The sequence below is a fragment of the Varanus komodoensis genome, unplaced genomic scaffold (genome assembly GCF_004798865.1).
Source record: "Varanus komodoensis strain SLA01 unplaced genomic scaffold, ASM479886v1 scaffold6_2, whole genome shotgun sequence".
Lineage (NCBI taxonomy): Eukaryota > Metazoa > Chordata > Lepidosauria > Squamata > Varanidae > Varanus > Varanus komodoensis.
Genome location: NW_025336346.1, coordinates 3,818,151 through 3,837,607, shown reverse-complemented (window position 1 = coordinate 3,837,607; position 19,457 = coordinate 3,818,151).

The window sequence follows — 19,457 nt, the reverse complement described above, 5'->3', positions numbered from 1 at the left end:
CCTGCAGCCTCCCAGGCTTCCAGTTGCCTTTGCATTTCCCCGACCTCAAAAATATTTAGGCAGCTGATTTCTGCCCCCTGAACATTTCTCCTTCCCCTCCTTCTTTGAGGCATCACCTGATCTGGCAGCAGCCAGCAGTGCTTCACCTGTCCCTGCCACCCTCCCTGATGACTCCCCAGCACCCACCCCAAAGATGGCCCTCCATCTTCGGGGCTTCAGCCAGCACAAAGGAACTGCGCCAGCTCAGAGGGCCGGGGCCTCCAAAGGTGGAGTCCTTGCTGCAAGCTCAGAAGGCTTTCACGAGGCCACAGCAGGCCTTCTGCCTTTTCCTCTGGTTGGCACCCCAGGTCTACCCCACCCAGAATTTCAGCCTACACAGTGATTGCCAAGAATGTGTTCTGGCTCCACATCTACTTGCATCTCTTGTATTTTGTTTCTTCCGTCTTTTGCTTTCCCTCCCACAAGAACAGAAGGGAGGGCAACTTCACCTCTGGAACTTACAGATTAAAAAGCAAAGAACTGACAGTAAACCACCAATGGCTCATTTACTGTTGATGGTGAGTCAATCAAATCCCACTTTTCCACTGTTTCCCAGCTTTCCCATCTGTGTGAATTCATGACCCGGTTTTTGATACGTTCCACGCGGTTTCATTTTCCCCTCGGAGTTTAATTGCTTCTGTTTCACATTTGGGTGCTGAAAACTTGACAGAAGCTGCACAATTCCCTCCAGCTACAGCTCCTATTTATATTGCTGTAAACTATGTTTGCAGTGATATGATTAGTAATAAAGGGGAGAAAATTAAACAGGAATTAGCAGCTCTTTATATAGGAGCTGGTTGCCTCCCAAGTTTCTCTTCCAGCACCATGGGAGACAAAAATGTTGGAGGCACCCTGTTAGATTATCCCTCTCTATCCCTTGCAAGGGCAAAGTCTAGTTGGCTTACGGAGGACATTCTGGGGACGCTCTCCAAGATATCCTGGTTTTGGCCAAAGGACTTTATGAGGAATAAGGGAGAAATGTGTTTGATTCACATTTTAATATGGACTGGCACAATGTGTACTTCCAGAACAAAGACACAAACCAGAACACAATTATCACTTGGGTTCCATGATTCTCTGGATTTTGTACTGCAGTTCTATCAAAAAATATTACAGAAATCTGTGCACAGGGGAAACTATATCTAAAAATGCAAGAAAGTTTTGTGCAGATTAGTTTTTAAAGTGCAAAGTGATGTGGAAATGAGATGGAATGAACATGTGCTTTAAAAAATGTGATCATGATAGAAAACAAAACAGGAAGGTTAATCTATCCCTGGTTTTTACTGAGGCCAAAATGTTGGGTTCTTAAGACCGAGTGTTCCCCACAAACACTACCACCATCCCAGTAAAGGGCATGTGAGGAGAGCTGGAGGACTGAAGGACAAGCTGTTCGCCCCTTTGTGATAATGTCATGCACTCCATAAAATGTTTCTGCCCATACCCATAAAATGGGCCCGGCCAGCCTTGTAAAATGTCTTCCCCACTGCAGCTGTTCTCAAGGACACCTCTAGGGCTTTTGCACAAGAGAAGTCCAGTGTCCCTCTCAGTGCAGCCAGTACTTAGAGGCTACGAAGCTGCACAGAAAACACCCTCCGTCCCAAATTCATCCCTGCTAGGCACATTTCGTATGCACTGAATGGGGTCAATCCCTGTCTTACACCGAGGAGTGTGCCCAGTGACCCCTGGTGTACTCAGCCCATGTGGCACAGCCAGTGCTCTGGCAGCCCCTGGAAGAGGGAACTGAGCTACCCCCCCTCTTTTTCTCCCGCTTCCCATGGGTCACTGCTCTCATCCGGCCTGACCCTGTGCACCACCTCTTCCCGCCTGCTCTATGTGGCCACAGTGCAGAGAAGCAGCCGCCGCTGCCCAGTCAGGGTCAGCCGGAGTGTGGTGCGTAGCCAAGGGGACGCGGAGGCCTGTCTGGCGAGACCCGACTGGAAATCACAACTATCCCATGGGGCAGCTGGCTCACTCTCCCTGCCTGTGCTACGAAGGCGTGGCGCTGTGGTAACTGGGTGCCTGCAGGGACCCCACCTCAGGGCACAAGGTCTGGGGCAGCAGTGCCTCCTGGCGCTGGCCGGCAATACCAAGGGGAAAGCCATCCCAGGCTCCTCTGTCCCCAGATGACTGACCCCCCGGATCCCTTGTGCGGGGCTTCTTGGCAGCACATGCCTATTCCAAGGGCAGCACAGCTGGGTTGCAGGTTGCACTCTGCACATGGCCGGCAACTGTAGCGTGGTCCAAAATTGTGGCAAGCCTCTCGTGAGCCTCCCCCACCTGCCCCACTGAATCTGGGTTTTGGTGAAAACAGAGTAAAAGATTGATTAAGGATTTGGGAAGAGCACACAATAGGAAAAGGCTAGTCAGATTCTGAGCACAGGCCAATAAATGGTTTAAAGAGGCAAATTAGTTTCCGGACACAAGCTATAAGCCATTTGAAGCAGCAAATCACTGCAAAGGACAAACTGAGAGGAAAACGCAGCTCAGCTCGCACAAGCCAGCTGGTTACTTGGAGGCCTGCTGTGTCTGGTGTCTGTGTCAGGCCTCCCCACATTTGTCTGGGGAGAAAACCCACACCTGGGCACCTGTACTGGAGAAACCTCTCCTGGGGCTACCTTAGCCCCCCTCCTTCCAGGGGAACTTGCTCCTGGCACCTGTGCTGGAAAGGAAAGCCCTCCCTCCCTTCCTCAACGGGGGCCTTTCTCCTCTGGTTCCTCCTTACTAGCCTTGGTGGAGATTTCTGGGGAATGGCTACCCAGTGGGCCCACTGACTGCCTGGTAGAGGCTCATCCCCAGCTCTGAGATGGATGCCGGGGATCCCCCTTGTTCAGGCACCTGGGCAGTTGACTACTGAATAGGTCGGCTACGCGGAGGTGCTTGGCCTACAGGTCACCTCAGGCAGGTCGTTTGCAATACAGTGCCAGCAGCAGGTGACTTGGCCTTTTGCTTAGGCAGAGACCTGTAGCTGCTGGTCAAAGGGAACTCCTCTCTGTTGGACCAAGAAAGATCAGAGAAGATGGAGCAGGCTCACCAACAGACAAAAAGCATTAATCTGGGCCTTAACTGGCAGCCTAGAATGGTGGTGGGGTGGTGGGTGAAAATTGCCCCTGAGGCTCCTGATGTTGCTGGCCTCTATTTTATCCCATCAGACCCCATAAAGTAAAACATTTGTATTGGGATTTTCTTTGCTTACTTTTTGTGTTGAGGATGATAAGATTTCCAGCTCACCCTATTCAGAAGGATCAAAATGGGTTAAAATACACAAAGCCAAGAGTACAATAAACTAGTACCTAAAAATAATGATATATCACATGACAGAAACCAACCTCTCTTTAATTCAGGGATGAGATTAGAGAAGCATTCATTTCTAAAGCTCTGGTCTCCCTGACGTTGTTGGATTCTGACTCACATCCATCCCAGCAAGCATGGCCGATGGTCAGGAATGATGGGAGATAAAGCATACCAACATCTCAAGGGCTGCAGGTTCCACACTTCTGATGTAAATCAAGCCAAGAATCTTGGGCGAGTGGGTGATCAGCTCCAGAAGAGGCTGGACTCCCTGAATTCCTGGAATTTCAGGTCCCCACCCCACCACCCCTTATTGCCAACCCCCTCTCTTTGCTCCTTGCATTTCTTGGTAACCATGTGGTTGTCATTCTCTGGACATTACAGTCCTACTGTTCATGACATGAGCACTGATTCATGGATACTCCCGGCCTTCTCAGTGGCTCTTGGCAATGTTTCAACACACCTCCACCACTTGAACTGGTAACTGGAACTGGAGACTAAAGCAAGCTCTGCATTTGCTGTAGTGCAGCCACTGAAGTCTGAAAGGCAATGAAGTGCATTGCCACCTATGTAGCAGTGTGGAAAGGACAAAAGAAGGTGGTTATAAAGAGGACAGTGATGAAGCAAAAGGCGTAGGACCTGAGCGTGTTCTTGGACACAGACGCGACGGCCGGGTGGGGGAATGTCTGGCTTTGCTGAAGGAGTTGGACTGCTAACCCTGTGATCCCTCATCATTGACTATGCTGGGTGAGGCTGATGGGTACTACAGTCAAACATAATACGAAGGGCCACATATTCCCAACTATCACATGAAGGCATACAGTCTACAAGAGGAAATTTAGTTACATTTTTCTTCTACCGCATCTCCTCTGCTCCCACACCAGCCTTTTATATTTTAATAAATGTAGAATACCACAAATCATTACTTAGGATTCAGCCAGGAAAGGGCTTCAGAGTTAACACAGAGACAGGAGGAATGGCTTATGGCATCCCTGGACCTATCAGGATACTGGGCAGCTTCTTTCTGGCTTAGTCTATACTTCCAAATGCGTCTTAAAGACGGTATGTTGCAGTCAAGCCAGGAAATTCAAAGGCATGTGTGTCAGGGGAAGGGCTTTGAGAAAGATGTATTTGTGGGGAATTTGGCTGCAGTATCCTAAATAGTGTGTTGGAATCATGATGCTGGGGGAGAGCTTTGTGAACAGCCTCAACTGGCAGAAAGACAAACAAATGGGTCCTTGATCAATCCAAGCCAGGACGTTTCCTGGAAGCAAAACTCATGAAAGTGAAGCTGTTGTATTTTGGGTAGGTACATCATGAGAAGGAAAGATGCACTGGAGAAGACAGTCATGTTAGGGCAAGTTGAAGGCAGAAGAAGAACTGAGATGGCTCAGTTATATGAGATGGATCGATTCCATAAAGAAAGTCGCAGCCTTGGGTTCACAAGAGCTTAGCAGGGCTGCAATGGGCAGGGTGCTGTGTTCATAGAGACATCATAAGTTGGAGATGACTTGGCAGCACACAACAACAACAATAACAACAGTTCTGACTATCAATGCAGAAGATTAAGGCGACAGCGTCACAGGTCCCTGAAGAGGCAGGGAATGGCTGATCCCTTAAGACACTGAGGCGGCAAGCTTTAAATGCCTGCTTGGCCTATTCCTGCAAGTATATCCAGCCCTTTCAAGGTTTCCCGTCAGCTGCAAGAAACCCTGTTGATGTTGTACTCCTGGGTGAGCTTGGAGAGTGCACTTAATCCAAATCTCCCCCATTTCAAAAATGGTGGGACTCGTGATGACACTCTAAGAGGCTGGGTGGATTAAGCTGATCCTCACTGTCCCTTGCAAATGATATGAGGAAGACAATCAGTTTTTTCCACATCCTGAGGATCAGGGCACCCAGGCGGCAGTGTGCATTGGCTCCACACCAAGCCAACAGATTGGGACTCTGCAAAGAAGTAAGCCTCCAGCACAGTTATTGATGAGCATCTGAAAGCACCAGGATGGAAATCTTCTGGCTCATGACTTAGGCTTCTGGGATGCAGGAATAGGATCTTGCTTGCTGCATGCACCCAGATTGCTGGAGTTCAGGGGGTTGTGAACCCCACGGGGCATCCTTCAATGTCAGAAGAGGTGTGGCATGACTGGCAACAAATACTGGATAGAGCAAAGTGTGACAGGTGTTGAGTTGCACCCATTTTTAAATGAAACTTTCTATATCTGAGCAGGCCCATTTTCCACCTGTGCTACAACTGAGTAATAAAGTACAGAGGAAGTGATGAAAAAGTGAAGCCTGACACAAGGAACCTCTAGCTCCTACCAGCAGTTAATGGCCACTGTCAACCAATTAGCATGCAATGTTTGTTATCCCCAACCAATGAGATATGCCAAATTGTTTTCCCCTCAGAAACAATCAGAAGGTATTCAGCAGCCCCTCTGCTTCAAGTGCTGGGGTGGGAGTTTTATTGTGCTAATCAGTTTATTAAACATTGTTGTCCACAATTCCTCTGCTAATAATTTACCCTGCAATGCTCATATGCTGCCAGAATTTTCAGGGCAGCATCTGTTCCCGGAGGGAATCAAATAAAGAAAACAACTCCTTCCATTCACTGCTAATCCCAGCAGGAAACCAACAGCCTGTTATCATTCTATCACTAGCTTTTTGTTAGCTGCTCTTTATGGAGTTCTTGTTCGCATGCACAGGTATGCTGCTTTGCTCAGAAGAGCTCCTTCACATTTAAATGATGCTTAGTGTGGAGCTCCAGTTATTGCAGAGAGTCTTAGGCTACAGCCTCCACAAGATCCAAAGATGTGCCAGCGCAATTCCACCAAGGTGGGAATACAGGGAGTGGATGTTCTCCTGTTCATGCCCTCACCCACCCCTCAAGCCATTTGGCTTCTACTGAAAGCAGGATCCAAAACCTCTCCTGCTCTGCGAGTCCACTTGCAGATCTCCTGAAATGCCACCCAGTAGCCCAAGCTCCCATGCCCCAATCTCTCTGCTTTTCATCACTCCTGTTGCCGGAATTCTGATCTATGGGCTTTACTTGTATCTGCAGGGACTTGGAAGGGCTAGCTGAAGCTTTACCAGAACCAGACTTGTACCGACACATTTCCCTTTGCAGCATAAATGTAGGTGCGTGTTGTTCCAGATTGTTTCCTACCCATGCTAGTCAAATCAAGGATTCTTGTTGGGCAACTGTCTACACAGGCAGAACACATACTTTTGAGTACTGCATCATAATAGTCATATTGCAAAGAGTAAGGGAACAATAGATGGCAAAAGAAGGAGGGGACGGCAGAGGATGAGGTGGCTGGATGGAGTCACTGAAGCAGTTGGTGTGAGCTTGGATGGACTCCGGGAGATGGTGGAGGACAGGAAGGCCTGGAGGAGTGTTGTCCATGGGGTCGCAATGGGTCGGACATGACTTCGCAACTAACAACAAACAACAAAAGGAAATCTTATAACTGACCAACATGGAGACATCGGAAACAAAAGTGATCCCAGTGGCTTTTGAAGGTGTCAGTAATGAGGGTCATTTAATTTTTTTTAATGAACTTGGTCAAATAAAAACATCACCTTACTACTTCGTAGTCTCATTTGTCAATTTGCCATGTCATTCTTTATACCATCCTTTCCAGATTAATGTGCATAATTTACTTTAACAAATAAAAAGTCTTATTTGATCATATTAACTAATTTGATGGATATCAGTTTTAAATAACAATTTCACTGATAAGATTAATTGATTTTTTTCTCCATAGGCAGCAACTCAACAGTGGTATAGCTGTCATTTCATTTATGAATGTTGGCAAAAATCCATTACCAGCTTGTTTCTCAGATGTTTTAACTTGTTGATATTATCTTGAATAAAGGAGTGGACATCATACATAAAATTATGAGTAACTCAAATTGGGAGAGATGGCAAATACTTTAAGGGATTCATTTAACAGTTCAAAGTGATATTAAAAAACAAGGGAGCTGAAGGCTTAACCAATAAAAGAATAAAATCAAAGTAAATGTAAATTGTTAAAACCCAATGCTCGAGTACAGAAATGGGACTAAATAGCTAAACACTAGACCAGCCTTCCCCAACCTGGTGCCTTCAAGATGTGTTGGACTAGAATTCCCAGCATTCTCAGCCAGCTGATGCCTGTCGAATACGGGGAGTTGTAGTTCAATTCACCCGCAGGCCACCAGGTTGAACAAGACTGCATCTGATAGCAAGCCAGTGACAGCACTTTGCACATGCACAACGTTGTCATGTCAGATATTTTCTGGCCCCCACGAGTAGCACCCAGAGGCGTGGCACTGAGGGATGGAATCACGTGCTGTGAGGCTGCCAGTGTGACAAGCTTTACGAAGGACCAGGTACCAACCGAAGAAGTTGTTGTGTTGGCTACTGATCTCCTATTCCTGGCAATGCGTGTTTCCATTCTTGTGGATACACACCACCCCCAGGAATCTTGGCTTTATGTGCTGGCCAGAGGACATACAGTGCCCTGGGGAAGGAGCACCCTGGGCACTCGAGGGATCAAAACAGGCACGAGAATCATGCAATGGGCGTGCACTTTCCTAGTTTCAAATGGTGTTTTTGTTCTTTGACTAGCTGAGTACCACTGTGCTTTACTGATGACTACTTTTGATACTTACTCTGCTGCTCGTTCTTCAGATCCCAGCCATAACCTGCAAGGTGCACGCACTGGTGGATTCCTTTTATACCCCACATAGTCTGAATATCATCTAAAGGTGGCAATGCTGGGGAAAGAAATGGTGACAGCCAGAATGCTTTCCTTCACTGATTTCTACATTATCTGATATGCATGTTATAATAAACTTGCCCACATCACTCTGTCTGTCTGATCAGCACAGAAGCCAAAGCAAGTATGTGCAGTTAAAATGGTGAGGCCATGCAGAAACGGATCAGCATGAAAAGCTCCCACTGTATTCTAAGGGACAAGGTTTCTGATGGGCTTTCGTGTCTCTAAACGCATCTGATCTTTCCCAAAGTAAATGAAAGGGGATTTTGCATAACTGGCTGCACCACAGACTCAAGTTTGGAAAACTATGGGAGAAGGGGACAGGGCGCCCTCCACCCTGCGCCGCGCCTATGTGCTTGGTTGCAAGACCGGACCCTCGCCTCTGCCCCACCGCAGCCCATCACGGCCTCGCCTGCTCACCAATGGGTGGCAGCAACAGCCGTTGGAACAGGAAAAGGGGAAGCGAGCGTACCAGTGCCACGGCGGTAGCCCTTCCCGGAGGACCATCTCGGAGGTGGGCCCTCCCCGCACCAGGGTCCTGTTCTTCCCAGTTGATGCCTGCTTGAGGCAGCTCAGGCTGGGATTTCTGGCTGGTGGACTAAGGTGGACTGTTGTTTCTGGGATTAATTTATTAGACTTGGTAGTTATTTCTTTTGGGGTCTTTGGTATTTTGATCTATGATTTTATTGCATTGTTGTATGGTAGATATTTTTATATGGGGTTTATTCTTTTATATTTATTTTGGACAAACATTTGGAAATTATTGTAAAATGTACTTGGAATCCCAATGTATTTGGAAATGTATATTGGTTTTTGTTGCTGGAAATGCAAACTGCACAGAGATGGGCTATGCATGTGGTATAGAAATGGAATAGTACTAATACTAATACTAAGCAACCTAGTGAGGACAGTTTAGAGACAAAAGAGGAGCCAGCAAGGGAAGTGTTACGTTATTCTCCGTTCCCTAATGGTTCCTTCTCAGAAGTGCTCTCCCTCCCTCCCTCCCTCCCTCCCTCCCTTGTTATTTGTCTATAAAACATCTAAATAATAAAAATTGTTAGCAACATGGCTACCTTTTTGGATTAAGATGCTTTTATTAAAGAGGATGGATCCAATCATCTCCTGTTTGAAACAATATTATGCCAGGGCTGCCCTTGAGTGTGGATAGGGAAAATCCAGCCAAAACAGCTAGAGCTGCGGGCTGAGGAGATTTCCGAATGGGATGGAGTCACATGTTTGTGCTGACTAGATTTGAAAGCAGACACCCTAAGTCACACGGCGCTGCAATCCATAGTGTGTTAGCCGATGATTGGCAGCTCCATGCCATCGTAATTTCACCACCGAGCCCTTAATCAGGCATGTTATACCTTAAGTCTCGCCTATACAGTGCAATTTACCTACACAGTCCCTCGTAGCATGAAAGGAGGGGTGTTTTAAAACACTGCCTAATGGGAGAACTAAACATTACAGGATTCTGGTGCTGATTAAAAGCCCTGACACCTGCTCCATGCTTGACCTTGGGCAACATCTTTATCTGTCTGGTGTTGGAGTGCACTGCATAACTTCACGGAGCAACACAAGCCTTAATTAATATTTATTTTTAAAGTGATCAGGCTACTTACATGAAAGACACCCTTAAAGGGTGTGAGCTATTACTAAAACAAAACAACCAGTCGATTGCCAAGGAAGTATTAAATGCTGAAGATTGATGCAGAACCAAGCTATGTCACTGACCTCTTTTTCTGCTTTTATATGCCCAGCACCTGAGCATGTCAGCTGCAGGAGTAAACATAATCAAAGGTTATTAGCTAATAAGGAGTAATCTCTGAAAAACACACTTCGTGGAACAAGTTCTCAGAAGGGATGGTTCCTTCATTATTATGCATACTGCCTGCAGTGCTACGCAATGTTCAGAAAGCTTTACTACTCTTTATCTTCGGGTAGGCAACCTGGCACTCTCCAGATACTTTGGACTCCAAGTCCTACAATCCCTAATCACTAGCTAGGGATGATGGGATCTGTAGTCCAGAATATGATTGGTGCTAGGTTGACTGCATGAGATCAGCACAGTGCACACTTTCTCAGATATAAATCCTATTAAACGGAGGGGGTTTTATCCCAAAAAGTACATGTGGGATGGCTGCTGTAGCCATCAGACAGTCCAAACCACAAGCTTTAAAGCTCAGGAAAGGCTTGAACCTGAGCCTCCTTTATTAAAATTGAGCTTTATTCACTGCACCACACTATGCATCATATTTATTCTCATACACTGTGTGTGTGTGTGTGTGTGTGTGTGTGTGTGCAATACAGATATGCAGAAACATGTGCATGCACATAACTGCAGCGACTGTTCCTGAGCTGTTTCGGGCCAATATAGTGGTGTGGTGTGAATGGGATAAAGCTCTTTACTATAGTTGCACTCCTCATCTTATATAAATATATTTGAGAATGGATGTGAGAAAGAATACCCCCAACCTTATATATTTTTTTCAAAAGAGTCAAATATGTATTACACTTTTCCCTGCTAAATATATTTCGCTATGTGTATATGTCTGTGTTTCAAGTGCAAAAAAGAAATCAATAGATCAGCCTGGATTTCAATAGTGATAACTGTACTATAAAAATACCCCAGAACCCATCTTGCTGCCTTGCTCAGAGTTGTCTAAACTTGGACCAACATTCCATTTGAGGTACAAATCAGAGGGTCACCTTGACTTATTCTCCAAAGAATTGCATGCTTCCCCCACTGACCAGAAAGGACACATCAACTAATGCCTAAAATTATTTCTTTGTTTTCTCAGAACCAGACAAGCTATGCAGACTGACATAATTAGTTACCAAACAGGCAAGGGAAACTTGATGCTACTTACCTTTACAATTTGGGGGAGGGGGGGTTAAGAAAAGAGGATGCTCTACCTTCTCTGTCTCCTTTTGAGCCATATGCATGGACATCACATACAATGCAAACCTGTCCCTAGGTGAGTTTCCAGAAATGTGTCGGAAGGATAGGTGCAGGATGAGGAGGTATCAGTGCTTGAAACCATCTGATGCTTTAAAAATTCTGTTGTGTTCTTTTTAACTGGCATCAAAATCACAGAAAGTATAAAATGAGATTATTTAGGATGGGCTCAGATGTTGATGCAGGCAGGGGACTGGCAAGCCTTATATTCCAAACAAGCAGCAGGCCTTTCTCTTCAGTCACCGGATCCGGCCAGAGCTGGCAGACAGAGAGAAGGGCAAGAGAGAGGACGAAGCAGGCAAAGAAAATGGAGACAGTGCTGAGAGGCACATGCACCAGTCAGAGCCGGGGAGGTTCGCCCCACACCACCTTTTCACCAGTGTGCTTGGCGAAGTGGATTCGCGTAGCCTCCATAAAAGGGCTCTGCCTCAAAGTCTCACCTGAGGCCGCTGGAGAGGAAAGGGCAAGGGGGAGACCTGTTCGCAACACCATCCTTGATTTTACCCCTGATTTTTATTAACAAGAATTGAAAGTCTCCACTAACGTACTGCTCCGAGGGTGCACAGCACAGCAGTGAATACATCACACCAGTCCGACACATCTACACTCGCTGCTGGTTGAAATTACCATTACCCTACACGGCTTGGGGCCAGGCTATCCAAGGGAAAGCCTGTCTCCTTGTGTACCAACCCAGTCGCCGGGGTCATCACTGGAGGCCGTCCTCTGCATTCCTCCCCACAACTAAGTAAAAGGGGAGATGGTGAGGAGAGAGGCCTTCTCTGTTGCAGCTCCCCAATTATGGAATTCACTTCCATCTGAGGTCCGCTTGAGATCCATCTCTTTCTACTTCTGGATGCCAGTTAAAAGCATTTCTCTTTCACAACTATTTTGATGGGTGAGCTATCTGGTTTCAAGGGTTTTCATGGTGTTATTTGCTGCTGTCATATTTGATTTTAGTGCCAGATAATTTTTATCTCAATTATGTATCATTTTATCTTTCTTTTTAAAGTGATTTATGTAAATATATATTGTATATTTATTTCTATTCACTATATAAATGGTTTATATATACAGTATTTATATTTATATAAATGGTTTCTGTATTGAATGCTCAATTTTATGTCCCACTTCTTATTTCATGTCATTTCATGTCATTTTATCTTATTTTTATCCTATCACTTACAATTTTATGGATGAATTGTTAAATGTATTAGGAATTGTATTGTTTTAATTTATGGCTAATGGGGTGGCATACAAGTCCAATGAATAAGTAAATAAGCAGAAAAACAAGTAGGTAAATAGCATCCCAGGAGACAACTGAGGGGAGCTGGGTGGGGATGGCAGGTGCCCAGAAAGTGCCCGAGGGGCCCTTGGGGGCAGCTGTCAGGGGCTCCTCGCTTCCTGGCAGTGGCAGGATGAGCCGTGGTCTCCTGAGCCTCCCCTGGGGAGGGCCCAAGGATCCCCCCCCCGCACAGCACACACGGGCTGATGGGCGCGCCAGTGGGACAGCCATTTTCCAGACCCTGGAGAACAGCCTGCTCACCACCACCGCTCGGAGTCGTGCCCACAGCTGCTGCACCAAGTGAGGGTGGGAGAAAGCCGCATTCCCCAGGAGCACCTGAGGAGGAAACCCGGGGAAGCACAGCTCACCCACTGCAGAAAACGAGGTTTCCGTTCTGAGTTCGGATGACGCAGCAACCTGAGGGGCGGCTGCTAACACGTTAAACTGGCCGTAGCATGGGGCCTGGGTTCAGACAACGTGTTCACCCTCCGTGGCTTCGGAGATATGCCGGCTAAACAGGTCGTTCACATCCAGTCCACGTATTGTTTCCTATTGCAATGCCAGCGATCTGAGTGCAGGACTTGTTCCTGAATAGGCAGTCAGTAGGACCTAGGCGCTTTCAGACCTGCTCCTGAGAGGCGCAGAGTCCTAGAACTGGTTAGTTGATATGGATTGACAGAGCTGGCTGCATTTTAGGACTCTCTTTGGGGGTGCCACTGCGGGGACTCTCTGGGTGAGCTCCTACACCTCAGAATTCACGGCTGCTTGCAGCAATCCAGTGCAGCTTCTGCTCTCCTCAGAGCTCGGCTGTGTTTCCTGGGATGACTGTGAGTGAAATGCTGGAGATTAACAAACAAACAAACCCTCTTTGGGACAAGCATTTAAACCTGTGTATGAGAAGTATTATTAACTTATTTATCATCAGGTTTAAAGTGCCACTCTTCACCTTCCAGCTCTACATAAACTCTCAGCTTCTTTAGGAAGGGCAATTTCAATTTTATTATCGCTTCCACATAAAAATGCCCTTAAAATGATATTTCCTAGGAAATTCCTCTACACAATCCTGGGTGCTAGGGTGCTGTAGGGACAAAGGGTGCCTGGCTCATGCACACTGCTCTTTTCTGATGGCTCTCTGGGGAAGAGGGGCTGTTCCCTTCCCCGGCACTGACCAGGCGTGTGGCTTACGTGAGCGTTAATACACCACGGCTTGTAATGTACTGTGACGCCGGGTTGCCTGCAAGGCTCAGCTTGCTTTGGGAGGGACAGGTCAAAGCTCAGTGGTGGAGCACATGGTCTGCACACATGTGCATTCTGAGGGATGGTGGAGGACAGGAGAGCCCGGAGGAGTGTTGTCCATGGGGTTGTGATGGGTCAGGCACAACTTTGTGATTAAACCAGAACCAGCAAAGGCTTAGGCGCAGATATTGCCTAGTAACCTTGTCCCTTCTGCTGTGCTCTGCAGGAGCTTTTTCCCATGTTGGTAAAGTGGCACGGATGGGACTGCAGGGGAACCTCTGCTATGGCATTGTGCAGGGGACTGATCTTTATTCACCCTGCAGAAAGGTGGCATGCGGTCTCCACAGCGCAGTAGCAAACCCATTCGGAGGGCTCCGCCATCCCTCCCCAGCTCTCCATGGGCGATGTAGCGGGAGGAGCCCAGTGCGATTTCATTTACTGCTGCCGCATCCTGATGCATCTGCATGCTTCAGAGATGTGGAGCATGTGTAATGGCTCATGCAGAGGATGAGCCTTCAGGACAGCCGGGCAGTCATTTGGTTTCATATTGGCCATCCTGAGCACATGGGGCAGATTCCACCAGCCCCCTAGAGAAATAGCACAAAACACACAAAACATAAAGTGCTTGCTTAGTGTAAAGGTGAGCATTGTACCTGAGGCCCTGGAAGCTCTCAGTTTCTCAGCTATCTAAAGAAAAGTCTCTCTCCTTCCCAGCCTGCAGAAATGTTAATGTTATCTACTTATTTCTTTCTTCAGGTCTCCACACCACCAGAGATGAGATGGGTCATGACTGGGGAGCTGAACCTTTAGCTGTGGTGCCCCACTTACAAGACTCCATCCCTAGAGAAGGCCACCCAGTGGTATTCGGGTGTCTTCTAGGCACAAGGCAAAACCCTCCTGATTCTCTCAGGCCGTTTAGGAGTTTTCAACTTCAATTAGCTCTTTAATTGCATTTTGTTTCTTATGTTGATTGAATTGTATGTATTTACTTGACATTTTAGGAATGCTGCCTGGGTTATGCAATATAGAAATATTCTCCTCCCCTCCCCTCCCCAACCCTCTCCCTCTCCCCCTTCTCCCCACCCCCATCATGGGTTCATAAGACATATGAGTCTTTTTAATGAACTCATCCCTTCATCTCAAGGCAGTGATAGGTGCAGTCGAAAGCAAAAGAGGTGTGACAAAAATACCAGCAGATTTGAGCTGAAAGCTTTTGCTGTGGGGAACAAAGTCTTAGGAGAGCTACTTCACCCTCTTAGGATGGGGAGAACCACCAAATGCTCGGTGGTTGAGGTGAAGAGGCAGGGCGATAGGATGGGGGATGTCATCTGGGGAAGCCAGGAAAGCTGGATTGGAAGCCCAGGCATGCCCAGCGTGGCGCCCAAACTCTCCACCCCAGTCTCAAGTCATCCAATGGTCTCATGAACTCCTGGAAAAAATAGGGTGTCAGCCTCTCTTGGCCACTCTGTGCCCTTTGCCTGCCCCGGGTTCAAATTGCGGCACAGAGGACCACATTTCTCTCTGGTTACACTAATCATGGCTGCAGCCAAGCAGTCTCTGATCAGCACTTTAGATTTCTGATCACAACTCTACCTTCCTGCTCTGAGTAAATAGAAAATGATTAGTCATGTAGCGCCTATTGATTTAGTAGTCTTCATTTTAAAAATTATGTTTCCCACGATTGTTCTTTTTTATATTATTACTCAAGCAAATTGTATCACAGTCAGCTGGAAATTGGTCAATTCCTTCCTAGCACTACAGCATTTTGTATGGGTTGTGTGCATGTGCGCGCATGTGTGCAATGTTTATAGCTCAGTCTTGTGCTGATAGAATAGCAGCCATAAAGTGAAAAGTGTTTTCTTTTTAATGCATGAAATAAAAAAGTGCTCGAGGTAAAATTTTAACAGGACATATATTAGTTTAAGAAGCAAAACTCACACGCTTTAAAGCCTCTATAGCATTGGTACCTGTGTGCTGGTACTACAGGTAGGTGTTTCCACCAGCCAAGGCCCACAGCCCTGCAGGGGGCTCCCTGTCAGCCTCAGAAGCCTCTTGCCCTCCCATGTGCCCCTTTTCTCCTGCTGTCACAGCCTCTCTGAGCATAGGAGTAGTTAGAAAGTGGGAGAGCCACATCCTGCACTGGCCCTGAGCATCGCTTCTGGGTAGCTGCAGAGTTCAGAGCCAGGAGACCATGGGAAGAATGGGGCCAGGGACAGAAATAAGGAAAGCGTGGGTTCGCACAGGGAGGGCCCCACTGAAGACTCCTCGCCCAAAGGCCCCTCAAACCATGCGCCAGCAATGGGACGGCACCTACTCCTTTGCTAATCTCCAACAGATCCTCCCCAGAAGCATTTTCCTGGGAGGACTCTGAGAATCTCCACAAGCAGCCTTCATTCCCAAGTGAGTAATAGTTCCTAGCAAAGAAAATACCACTTTTCCCATCTGTGAATGTCTCTGTGTGCATTTGAAGATATATAGTTCCTTTTCAGCACCTTTGCTATTCCTAGCAAAGATGGAGAGATGCACAGAACAGACAGAGATGCTGCTCTTACAGCCCTTTATTGATGCGAGTGCTGTTTCCTGCGCACACCCTGTGGAGGTGTTTTAAGACCCAGGACCATGAAAGGACACGTGCAATTGGCCCCATCCATTCATCCATTCCTGGGGTTTTTATGCCACTCATCAACAAAGTCCTCCAGGCAGTCTACAAAAGTTATGATCACAAACATGGTCAAATAATATCAGAATGTAACTTAAATACACAATCTCCAGGCAATCAATATCAGAAACCAGTATAAAAGCAGTGCAAAATCAATCTAAAAACTACCTTAAAACCCCAAAGTCCAAGAAAATAAACAACCTGGCACCTAGAAGATCACACTATAGGTTCCAAGTGAGCTTTTCTTTGGAAGGCTTTTCAAAGCTGGGGCACCACCACTGAAACACAGCACAGTGGCATGGAATGAAGGACTAAAAATGATTCCCATTAACAGTGTGGTAATGTTTGAAGGGCTCCCTAGGGGAACGGGAATCTGGAGGTGTGCTCTGCCAGCAATTGTAAGCATCAGTGCTGGGCTGAGTACATACAGACTATGGATGATTCTTCAGAACATCTGGCTCCATCATCTTGAAAGACTCTTTGCACTCTTTAACAGTGCAATCCAGCACAGCTGCCCTGACTCAGAGGATTACCGTTATATAATGCATGGCAGGAGCATCACAGAGACCCAGAGGTACCTCTGCACTCCTCCTGCCATGCAAAACATTTAGCAGGTCTTGGAGTGGGAGGAGAGGAGACTCAGGTTCGGCCAGGACACAACGTGTCCTGGGGATACCAGTCTCTTCCCTCTCTCTGCCCCCAGAAGCACATCTCCAAGGCTGCTCTTTCCTTGCTGGCTGCAAGGACAGGGAGGATACTCCAAGGTTAGAGTCCCAGCTCTGAGTTTGAAGTTTTTAGGGTCAGGCATGTGATGCTGAACTATCCTGAGGTCATCTAGATGCTGCCTGGAGGCCATACAAGTGTGCCTCTAAGTATGTAGGAGAGGGTCCTTTGGGGTCATCTCTTTTGATGCAGCAGCAATCTAGTAGGATGGTGGAGAAACAGCCGGTGAGACCCTGCTGCCATTTGAGGGCTGGGATTCAGCAGGGATGACCTAATGGCCTGGGATGGGCGGTGTGGATGAGTTAAGAATGAATGATGAATACAGAATGGTGGAAGAGGCTAAAGAGGGTGGGCAAAAGCAACCCTGCAAGGATGACTGTCATTGCTCTGAGCAAGCACAGTAACTCACCAGACAGCTGGAAATTGCCCCATCAACAGCAGTCAGCAGACTCAGACAAAGAACACACATTTTTACCCACAGAGAATGGGAATGGTCACAGCAGGCAGTAATATTTAAGGTCATCAAGAGCAATCAAGCATCTATCAAGCAATTAATATAAATCTGAGAAACTATGGGAACCTTTCTGCTTCCATAGAAGCAAACATGGGGAAAAGAGCATAGGAATAAGGGAAGCAGAAAATGGAAGTGGGCTTGCTCTGAACACAGACGGGCAACCCAGCCTGGAATGAGGGATATTGCACCCTTCCTGCCCAGGCAAGGGACTGCTGTCGAGACTGTGCAAGATGAGCAACAGACAGGCAGACGACTTGGACTTCTTCCCTTTCTGTTAACTTCTCTCTCTCTGTCAGGCGATTAGGCAGGAGGCTCTTCACCTCATTGCAAATAATAGAGCGAGACTGAGATACAATTTGCTGCCTAGACAACATTAAGTTAAAAGCTTGTACCAGCTTTATATCTTTTTTCCAAATAAACCTCTCTTTGCTGTTTAAGTGTGGTGTGTGCCCATGCGAATGCATTCCCCTGTGGCATTGCACAATAGACTCCAGCAAAAGCAGCCAAGCCTTTTGCGGTATCTGGGTAGGCAAGTGCCCCCGTTTCAACATGCACTGCTCCCTGAGATCACCCGGTGCAACAAGCTGAGTGGCATTGGCATAGTGATTCTGCTTCAGCCCACGGGAGAGGACTTCCCCCAGGCTCAGGCCAACGCAATAGAGCGTAGAGAGCATGATGCAGCCGGTGGCACCCCATGGGCCAGAAACGGTATGGAAGACAGCCGTCCCCCATGAGCACCACTTGCACCTATCCTTCAGGGAGCCTGGATCCATCAGAGACGGTGCCCCGGTCCCCATCATTGTGAGGCAGCTCCAAAGCGTGCCAAGGATACCATGAGCAACTGGGATACTATACACAGATACATAGCATGTAAAACACTTCCAGAATAGCCCAGCCAATAAGATATGCATACAAGCACTACTTCAAGCTTGGCAAGCTTGTTGTTGTTAGTCGCGAAGTCATGTCCGACCCATCGCGACCCCATGGACAACATTCCTCCAGGCCTTCCTGTCCTCCACCATCCCCCAGAGTCCATCCAAGCTCACACCAACTGCTTCAGTGACTCCACCCAGCCACCTCATCCTCTGCTGGCCCCTTCTTTTTTTGCTGTCCATCGTTCCCAGCATCAGGGTCTTCTCCAATGCATTGTTCCTTCTCATTAGGTGGCCAAAGTATTTGAGTTTCATCTTCAGTGTCTGGCCTTCTAAAGAGCAGTCAGGGTTGCTCTCCTCTAGGACTGACCGGTTTGATCACCTTGCAGTCCAAGGGACTCACAGGAGTTTCCCCCAGCACCACAATTCGTCAGCACTCAGCCTTCCTTATGGTCCATCTTTCACAGCCAACTGGCTGGAGGTGATGGGACTTGTAGTCTAGTACAGGTGAAGGCCCCAGGATGGGGAAGGCTGCAGCACAGCCTTGTCTTGCTGCTGAGCTGAGTAGACAGACCTAGAGAGCTACAGTGGGTCAATCCCACCCTACTCGCCTGCAGTGCTGTGGGGCTTGCATTGAGGAAGCCCCCTCACAGGCTCTTACTGAGCTTGAGAGATTGAAGAGCTCCCCCCATCTTCGCATCACCTGTATTGCCTCTTCAGCTCTCAGGTGTTTTGAGGCCTTGTTCTGGAAATGGCGAAAAAGAATATCATCTCCCATTGCCATATGCAGGCTTCATGCAAGCCAGGTTAAAGGCCCTGTTTCCCATCTTCCTTTGGCAGGGGGATGCGGGAGAGACAGAGTTAATTAGCCCGGACAATGCACACTGATGATTCATTTCTCGAGGTCAAACTGACACCACACAAATTACTTCATTCTGGTAAGTCAGTTCTCATCATCGCATACTTGAGTTGCTGCTTCTTCCTCCTGTAAATACAGATGGTGCTTCACAGCCAAATCCTCAGCGCTGTTGGGCTGGCAGAGAAGTAGGTGGTCTGGGGCATCAGGAGTGCTCCACTGATAAAACGCCACCACTTCAGCCCCGCATTTCCTTCGTGATCCAAGCC